The following is a 10664-nucleotide window of genomic DNA, read 5'->3' as shown; positions in this document are numbered from 1 at the left end:
ACCAGACACCTAGGTATTTGTAGTTATCCACATATTCTAGTCAGAACCGTCCAGAGTAGTGATGCTAGTCGGGTGGGCGGGTTTCGGGCAACAATCGGTTGAAGAGCATGAATTTAGTTTGACTAGCATTTAAAAGCAGTTGGAGGCCACGGAAGGAGTGTTGTCAGCATTGATGCTAATTTGGAGGTTTGTTAACACAGTGTCAAAGAAGGGACAAGTATACAGAATGGTGTCGTCTGCGTAGAGGTGGATCAGAGAATCACCAGCATCAAGAGCGACATCATTGATATATAAAGAGAAAAGAGTCGGACCGAGAATTGAACCCTGTGGCACCCCCATAGAGACTGCCAGAGGTCCGGACAACAGGCCCTCCGATTTGACACACTGAACTCTATCTGAGAAGTAGTTGGTGAACCAGGCGAAGCAATCATTGCGAAACCAAGGCTATTGAGTCTGCCGATAAGAATGCGATGATTGACAAAGTCGAAAGCCTTGGCCAGGTCGATGAAGACGGCTGCACAGTACTGTCTTTTATTGATGGTGGTATGATATCGTTTAGGATCTTGAGCGTGGCTGAGGTGCAACCATGACCAGCTCGGAAACCAGATTGCATAGTGGAGAAGGTACAGGGGGATTCAAAATGGTCGGTGATCTGTTTTGTAACATGGCTTTCGGAGATTTTAGAAAGGCAGGGCAGGATGGATATAGGTCTGTAACAGTTTGGGTCTAGAGTGTCTCCCCCTTTGAAGAGGGGGATGACCGCGGCAGCTTTCCATCTTGGGGATCTCAGACGATACGAAAGAGAGGTTGAACAGGTTAGTAATAGGGGTTGCAACAAGTTCGGCGGATAATTTTAGAAAAGAGGGACCAGATTGTCTAGGCCAGCTGATTGGTAAAGATCCAGATTTTGCAGCTCTTTCAGAACATCAGCTGTCTGGATTTGGGTGAAGGAGAAGCCGGGGGGGGGCTTGGGAAAGTTGCTGCAGGGGTTGCAGAGCTGTTGGTCGGGATAGCCAGGTGGAAAGCATGGCCAGCCGTAGAAAAATGCTTTTTGAAATTATCGATTATCGCAGATTTATCGGAGGTGACAGTATTTCCTTGCCTCAGTGCAGTGGGCAGCTGGGAGGAAGTGCTCTTATTCTCCATGGACTTTACAGTGTCCCAAAACTTTTGGGAATTAGTGCTACAGGAAGCAAATTTCTGTTTGAAAAAGCTAGCCTTAGCTTTCCTAACTGACTGAGTATATTGGTTCCTGACTTCCCTGAAGAGTTTCATATCGCGGGAGCTATTCAATGCTAATGCAGAACGCCACAGTATGTTTTTGTGCTGGTCAAGGGCAGTCAAGTCTGGGGTGAACCAAGGGCTATATCTGTTCTTATTTCTACCATTTTTGAATGGGACATGCTTATTTAAGATGGAGAGGAAAGCACTTTCGAAGAGCAACCAGGCATCCTCTACTGACGGGGTGAGGTCAATATCCTTCCAGGATACCCGGGCCAGGTCGATTAGAAAGGCCTGCTTGCTGAAGTGTTTTTAAAAGGCCTACTCGCTGAAGTGTTTTTTGCCACTGACATGATCAGTGGCAAAAGGCTCTACAAAGAGATGTATACTGTCTCTAAAATAGAGTGGTAACCAAAGAAACTATCAGAACTCATAACAAACAAACCAGATACAGTATGAGCTACAAACAAGACTCAGAAATAGCACCACAAATGTGTGATTTRTTTCAACACTGTAGGCTACTGCATATTTCTCAACACAAGCATATAGCTGAAAGCCAGCATGTGAAAGTGGAAACTACTTCCCATTTTGAAAGCAAACTGACAAGGTGTTTAGTGGAAGACTACAAAGTGCCTGGTAATATTTATCAGGGCAAATTGAGTTTTACAGAGTGATATGTTCATCTGTTTGTGTGTGCGTGTGCAGTCGTGTGTGTGTGCGTGCAGTCGTCTGTGTGTGTGTGCGTGTGTGTGTCTGACCCTGCTGAGCTCCTGGCTGAGCTGGCTCCACTGCTCTGCGTAGGTCTTCCTGAGCTGCTGCTTGTCTCTGATCAGCAGGGNGTGTGTGTGTCTGACCCTGCTGAGCTCCTGGCTGAGCTGGCTCCACTGCTCTGCGTAGGTCTTCCTGAGCTGCTGCTTGTCTCTGATCAGCAGGGTCAGTTTGCTGAGAGGCCCAACCTGCAGGTCCTCAGACTGCCGCCGCATCACACGACTCAAACTCTCCGTCTGAGCCACCAACACACCCCACGACTGAAAGAGGAAGGAGTGCAGAGAGAGAAAAAGAGACAGGGAGAGACAGAATGAATCAAGAGAATACTCTGCGTATTGCCATCTACTGATCAAACGTAATGCTCAATCATCAATAATGTTTGAAAGGTCAAGTCCACATTGCAGCTGGGGGTGGATGTGGTCTAATGTCTAAACCAGTGTGCTTGCTAAAACCCACTGATATAGTGTAGGGGTCATTCCATTTGATTTCAATCACTTTTTGACCGCACCCCTTTTGATTTGAATGAAACTTCCCATTCATATTTGCCCATGGTTAAAGTAAGTGGTCAGAAAGGGACTTAATGGACCGGAATGCAAAAACATTTAGGAGTTAGCGGTGCTCAAAGTTGACCCATTTTGCCTACCCCACCCAACCATGAGACATACTGTACATGTCTTAATCACTGGAAAATATAAATGGTTGAMTTTGACATAATTTAAAAACTTAAACAGGGTTGTCAAACAAAAAYGAATGTCATTTTTTATCCTTTAACGTCAATTACCTACAAATGAGTAAACTACGTTTTTTTTCCCGCCTTATGTTGTAGCTTAGACCCTATTTTACAWAATCTGAGATGTTTATATTGTTCCCTCCATCGGTTGAGACGCAGTATACTTTTGAATACAGGGTGGGTGTCATATCGATCATGAAAATATATGGATATATCCCAGACCACTGCAATTTAGCTGGTACATCATTGAAATGTAATATACATTTTTACATCCAATTACTACCACAAAGATGGCAACTGACCCACCCACCATCGAATGTCAACTTAAATAGGAATGGCTAGAGGCGTCACTGCAGTCCCTGGTTCGAATCCAGGCTGCATCACATTCGGCTGTGATTGGGAGTCCCACAGGGCGGCGTACAATTGGCCCAGCGTCGTCCGGGTTTGGCCATCATTGTAAATAAGAATTTGTTCTTAACTGACTTGCCTAGTTAAATAAATAAAATAAATAAAAAATTCAATAGGTTTCCTATGGAAGATTGACAGTATAATTTCAAAAACTGTCCCCCACCCTGTACTCAAGAGCATGCTGTGTATCAACTGATGGCAGGCACAACACAAACACATCAGATGATGTAAAATAGGGACTAAGCTACAACATATGTGAAAACTGTAAAATAAATCTGAGTTCACGTGATAAATAATTGATATTAAAGGTAAAAAAAAAATGATATTACATTTTTCTTTCTTTCAAGAAATAATAAAATAACGACAACCCTGTTTGTAAMCTTTTAAATTATATCAAACCCAACCGTTTATTCTTTCCAGTGACGAAGACATGGATGTCTCATTGTGGGGTATGCAAAATGGGTCAACATTGAGCACTTCTATCTTCTAAATGTTTTGGCATTCAGGTCCAAAAAGTTACTTTCTGACCACTACTTTGATGGGCAAATATGTATAGAAAGTTTCWTTCAAATCAAAAGAGGTGCGGTCAACAAGAAAAAATGTCAATCAAATGGACCCAGAGTACCTGACTGAGCTGGCTGATGTAGTCCGGTCCTCCCCCAGGCTGGGGCCCCTCCAGTTTCTCAACCATGGCAGCCATCTGGTGCAGCTGAACAGAGAACTCCCGGTCGCTCTTGGACCGCTGGCTCATCCACTTCTTCATCACCTCCATCAGACGCAGCTCCGAGTCCTGTAGCCGCATCAGGGCCGCGTTGGCCTGGGGACACCACAGGTCCTCCCCAAACCCCATCAGATATGTTCCCAGAGCAGTGGGAACCCAGTCAAACTGTAGACACTGGAGTGGATTTGAGAATAAACCACACACACACACACACACACACACACACACACACACACACACACACACACACACACACACACACACACACACACACACACACACACACACACACACACACACACACACACACACACACACACACACACACACACACACACACACACACGTGACCTGGCTAATAAGGTGCAGGAAGATGAAAATAAAAACTGAATGAGAATGCATGGGATTTATCCTCAGTCTAGACTCTGAACTTTGGGTGTACTTTCTTTACTGGACTGTAGAGTCAGGTGAATTAGTTAAACTTGTGAGGCAAGATGTATAAATAATACCAAGACTACACAACTGATTATTTAAACAAGTTGTGGCATGTGGAGGGTTTCACTTCTGGGTGACTTATTTTCAAGGGAGAAAACAGTTAGGAGGCACTTCCTCTTGAAATACAGAACCGATGAGAAGTGTGACACGACTCTAAACTGTTTATTGGTTTTAGTATAATTTTACTAAGTGAGTAATTATACTATTACAGAGTAGAATGGTAAAGTAAGTTGGATTTGAGGCTTAATATAATGCAGCCTACTGTGGAACTCTGGCATCATCCATAACCACTCTCCTTTGCCAAGATAATCCATCCACCTGACAGGTGTGGCATATCAAGGAAGCTGATTAAAGCGCATGATGTTTACACACATGCACTTTGTGCTAGGGACAAAAAAGGCCACTCTTAAATGTGCCGTTTTCTCACACAACCCAATGCCACAGATCTCTTAAGTTGAGAGAGTGTGCAACTGGCATACTGACTGCAGGAATGTCCAGCAGAGCTGTAGCCAGAGAACTGAATGTTCATTTATCTACCATAAGCCGCCTCCAACGTAATTTTAGAGAATTTTACAGTAAGTCCAACTGGCCTCACAACCGCAGACCACATGTATGGCGTCGTGTGGGMGAGCAGTTTGCTGATGTCAACGTTGTTTACAGAGTGCCCCATGGTTGCGGTGGGGTTATGGTATGGGCAGGCATAAGCTATGAACAACAAACACAAATGCATTTTATCAATGGCAAATTTGAATGCACAGAGGTACCGTGACGAGATCCTGAGGCCCATTGTCATGGAATTCATCCCCTGCCATCACCTCATGTTTCAGCATGATAATGTACGTCACCATGTCACAAGGATCTGTACACAATTACTGGAAGCTGAAAATGTCCCAGTTCTTCCATGGCCTGCATACTCACCAGACATGTCACCSAATTGAGCATGTTCCAGTTCCAGCTAATATCCAGCAACTTCGCACAGCCATTGAAGAGGAGTGGGACAACATTCCACRGGCCACAATCAACAGCCTGATCAACTCTATGTGAATGAGATGTATCCCAATGCGTGAGGCAAATTATGGTCACACCAGATACTGACTGGTTTTCTGATCCTCGCCCCTTTTTTTAAGGTATCTGTGACCAAGAGATGCATATCTGTATTCCCAGTCATGTGAAATCCATAGATTAGTGCCCAATWWATTTTTTTCAGTTGACTGATTTCCTTATATAAAATGTAACTCAGTAAAATCTTTGAAATTGRTGCATTTATATATTTGTTCTGTGTACATAAAGCAGGGATGAGTAATGTGTTGACGAAACCTTCAACTGAACATGTAAACCCGCCCTGCTGAGTTTACCTTGATCGAAATTCGATCACACAAAATCCTTTATCTAACTTCATAGGGAGATGTACATGTGTAGCTAGCTGTTGAATCCGATACAAATGGTATCATTATCAATAGCCCATGTCGGCTATCGTTAAGAGTTAAGTAATAGTATACTGTAGTGTAGCTTACTATGAGTTTAGGTCGTCTGAAAAAAATWTTCTCACCTCAGGTTATTGCAAGCAGTCCACTCCGACGTTTCAAGTATTTATAGCATATGTAGGCTATGACTATTCGTATCGAGGAGGCATTAATTGTGCCGAAAAACTGTTACAGTGAGGTAGTATTGATATCACTGGTCTGGCACGGCGACCATACTCGCATCAGAAACATAAAAGCAGGAAGCCAGCGCTGTCCTATCAAAGCGGGACTGACTGGGGAGGTGAGTGACTGCGTCCTCTTCGGGACGGAAGGCTTGGTACAGCCCTGGTTTTAATGTCTATGGGTACAGCACGGTTCAAGAACATAACAGCTCATTAACTGGGTGGATTAACGGGGACAATAATTGCGGTAAGCAGGTGACTAAATTGGAACACAACATTAGCTTGAGCAGCGGTGGCCTAGACTACTTGCCCTAGTGACATTCATGATCCAAAATTATACTTTCTGAAAATGCTGTAGAACACCTGCCACACATACATAACACCAACCTACAGCACAATGAAATGTATAAGTATGAAATGTACATGCATAGGAATGCACCACCACAGTATGAGTCATAATACCCATAAAACCTAGCGGGCAAACAGGGAAATTGTTCCAATCGTTTTCCTACATACATTTTCCCCATRGGGAATTTTAGAAACACAAAAAAACAAGGGCTGTGGCTCGTGTAGGCTTACCCTGGCGTGACGTTTTGATAACAGTGTAAATCTCTCTAGGAAAAGGTGACTTCTTTGTTGCATTTCAGGTGAAATGACATTGCTGACAGGCCAGAGCCCATATTCACAAAGAGTACTGATTTTAGGATAAGTTGACAAGGGGGAGGTTATCCTAGATCCCMGTGGAAACTGTGGCCTTCAATGGTACTGGAAGCAAGGGCCTTACATGGGAGACAAGCAACAGTCTCTCTCTCTCTCCATTCTGTTAACATGTATTCTATGTACATTCATACAAACTGCTATGGATGCAATCACTGACTTCTATTCACTTTGTCTACTTGTCCCATTCTTCAATCTTTTCTGGGATATACTGTATATTATTTAGTTGACACACCTGCAATGTATCTGATATACATTAATACAAATGTATTCAGCCTGGAAATGAGACTTGCATTTACTTTAGAACTGATGTCTGTGTTAAGTTTACCACAGAAGTTAGTAGAAGTGAGTGTGAAGACCAACTTGACAAACATGCTATGAAAAAGTTGTTTTSTAATCTAACAAAATAAACATTTGTTTATACAAAACTTTATTGCATTTGGTCATTCCCAAGATGTGGCCTTTTGAAAYCRTTGATAGTTGCATCCTTGCACAGGGAACTTTATGCAGATAGTTGACAACAGGGTGGCAGGTTTTTTGATGTGCTGCTCTAGAGTTCCATAGCCCAGCAGACTCACCTGGGGATAGGGGGATGGATACATGTTAGCTTTGATAAATGTCTGGGAGACTTTTACAGTGAGGAGAGAGCATGAGCTTTGGCGTGGGTACAGTAAATCCAATCCAACCAGTGGCCTTGGGATAATATGCTATGTCACACAGGCAGACTGCAATAGTGAAGTAGGTTTACATAGTGCATCAGTTATACTATTATGAGTGTAGGTTACTTCTCTGTGCTCTGGAGAGGTCACAGGTAGTTACTTGGTCAGAAGGCTCTGGAGGGGGGGGGGAGAGAGACAGAGGTAGTGAGTGCTAGAAATGGAGAGAGTCCTCACCCCTGACCTCCCACTGACCAAGGGCCTGTAAATATCATGACTAGAGGTTGACAGATTATGATTTTTCAACGCCGATACCGATTATTGGAGGACCAAAAAAGCCGATACCGATTAATCGGCCAATTTATGTATATATATATATATATATGTAATAATGACAATTACAACAATACTGAATGAACACTTATTTTAACTTAATATAATACATAAATAAAATCAATTCAGTCTCAAATAAATAATGAAACATGTTCAATTTGGTTTAAATAATGCAACAACAGTGTTGGAGAAGAACGTAAAAGTGCACTATGTGCCGTGTAAAAAAGCTAACATTTAAGTTCCTTGCTCAGAACATGAGAACATATTTTTTATTTAACCAGGTAGGCCAGTTGAGAACACGTTCTCATTTACAACTGCGACCTGGCCAAGATAAAGCAAAGCAGTGCGACACAAACAACAACACAGAGTTACACATGGAATAAACAAACAAATAGTCAATAACACAATAGAGAAAAAGTCTATATACAGTGTTTGCAAATGAGGTAAGATAAGGGAGGTAGGCAATAAACCAGCCATAGTGGCAAAATAATTACAATTTAGCAATTAAACACTGTAGTGATAGATGTGCAAAAGATGAATGTGCAAGTATAGATACTGGGGTGCAAAGGAGAAATGAATAAATATAATAAAGTAAGTATGAGGGATGAGGAAGTGGATGGGGCTATAACAGATGGGCTATGTACAGGTGCAGTGCTCTGACACTGCTGCTTAAAGTTAGTGAGGGAGATATGGGTCTCTCAGCTTCAGTGTTTTTGCAATCGTTCTAGTCTTTGGCAGCAGAGAACTGGAAGAAATGCGCAAAGGAGGAATTGGCTTTGGGGGTGACTAATGGAAATATACTGGCTGGAGCGCTGCTACGGGGGGTGCTGCTATGTGTGACCAGTGAGCTGAGATAAGGCGGGGCTTTATAACCTAGACAAGAGATGACCTGGAGCCACTGGGTTTGGGCGAGCGAATATGAAGAGCGGAGAGCCAACGTAGTATATGTGGGCTTTGGTGACAAAACGGATGCACTCGTGATGAGACTACATCAATTTGCTGAGTAGAGTGTTAGGGCTATTTGTAAATGACAGTCGGCCGTAAAGTAAAGATCGCAGGATAGTAGTTTTTTACGAGGGTATGTTTGGCGCATGAGTGAAGGATGCTTTGTTGCGAAATAGGAAGCCGATTTCTAGATTTAATTTTGGGAGTTGGAGATGCCTTAACGATGAGTCTGGAAGGAAAGTTTACAGTCTAACAGACACCTACTTAGGTATTTGTAGTGTTTCCACATATGTTGTAAGTCAGACCGTATCAGAGTTATTGGTGCTGGACGAGGCGGGCAGGTGCGGGCAGCGATGTCGGTTGAAGAGCATGCATTTAGTGTTTACTATTGCATTTAAGAGCAGTTGGAGGCCTACGGAAGGTGAGTTGTATTGGCATTGAAGCTCGTTGGAATGCGTAGTTTTATAAACACAGTGTCCAAGATGTGGCAGCAAGTAACAAACATGTGAATGGTTTGTCGTCTGCGTGTAGGTCGGATACAGGAGAATCATCAAGGCAGCAAATGCAGCGACATTCACTCTGATGTCTACAGAGAGATTAGAGTGTCCTGCCCGAGGAATTGAAACCTCTGTGGCAACCCCATAGAGACCAATGCCAGGTAGGTCCGGACAACAGGCCCTCCGGATTTTGAGCAATGATCTTGTAACTCTTGGCTCTGAGAAGTAGTTGGTGAACCAGGGAGGCAGATCATGTTTCGAGAGAAACCAAGGCTGTTGAGTTTTGAGGAGAGTTGAAAATAGGCCGTACGCGGTACGAATGAATGAATGTACAGCTGCACATTTATCTATGTTCTTATGATTGGCCAGGTTATGGATTCCCGATTTAAGGACCTATGAGTGCTGGCTGAGGTGACACCCATAGACCGCAGCTCGGAAACCAGATCATGTCAATAGGCTGGAAAGTACAAGTGGGATCCGAAACTGGTCGGTAGTGGATTGCTGTTTGTTACCTTGGCTACAGATATCCGTAAGATCCTTAGAAAGGCAAGGGTAGGATAGATCAATAAGGAGTGCTGTAATCAGTTGTGGGTCTAGAGTGTTCTCGCCCTTTGAAGGGTGGATGACGCGGCTAGCTTTCTAATCTTTGTGGATGTCAGATGATACTGAAAGGATGGTTGAACAGGGGCTTTAGTAATATGCAGGGGTTTCAACAATTTCGGGTGATAATTTTAGAAAGAGATTGTCTTCAGCCCTGCTGATTTGTTAGGGGGTCCCAGAATTTTGCAGCTTCTTTCAAGACCACACTAGACTATCTGGGATTTGGGTGAAGGTAGATGGGGGAGGCTTGGGCAAGTTGCTGTGGGGGGTGCAGGGTGTTAACCAGGGTAGGGTGGCTAGGTGGAAGCCATGCTCGCCTACCACCGCTCAGTCAGACTGCTCTATCATATCAGACTTAATTATAATATAATAAACACACATTAATGACCAAAGGCTCGTATTTCTATGGTCAAATCCAGAAACTATAATTTTGWAAACAAAACATTTATCCTTTCAGTGAAATACGGAACCGTTCTGTATTTTATCGAACGGGTGGTCACCCTKAGTCTAAATATTGTTGTTACATTGCACAACCTTCAATGTTATGTCATAATTATGTACAATTCTGGCAAATTAATTATGGTCTTTGTTAGGAAGAAATMGTCTTCACACAATTCGCAATGAACCAGGCGGCCCAAACTGCTGCTTATACCCTGACTCTGCTTGCACTGATCGCAAGAGAAGTGACAAAATTTCCCTAGTTAATATTGCCTGCTAACATGAATTTKTTTTAYCTAAATATGRAGGTTTAAAAAAATATACTTCTGTGTATTGATTTTAAGAAAGGCATTGATGTTTATGGTTAGGTAAATTTGTGTAACGATTGTGCCTRTTTGGCGAATGCGCTTTTGTTAAATCATCACTGGTTTGGCGAAGTTGAAGTAGGCTGTGATTTGATAATAAATTAACAGGCACCGCATTGATTATC

General features: G+C 42.9%; 1 pseudogene; it reads right to left on the bottom strand.

The window, feature by feature from the left end:
- Positions 1-6113, bottom strand: part of LOC111974450 (tyrosine-protein kinase Fes/Fps-like) — a 61114-nt pseudogene extending 55001 nt beyond the window's left edge.
- Between the last annotated feature and the right edge of the window lie 4551 nt (positions 6114-10664).

The sequence above is a fragment of the Salvelinus sp. IW2-2015 genome, linkage group LG15 (assembly GCF_002910315.2).
Source record: "Salvelinus sp. IW2-2015 linkage group LG15, ASM291031v2, whole genome shotgun sequence".
NCBI lineage: Eukaryota > Metazoa > Chordata > Actinopteri > Salmoniformes > Salmonidae > Salvelinus > Salvelinus sp. IW2-2015.
The sequence above is the reverse complement of the archived record's forward strand: the minus strand, read 5'-3'. Positions and strand labels throughout refer to the sequence as shown.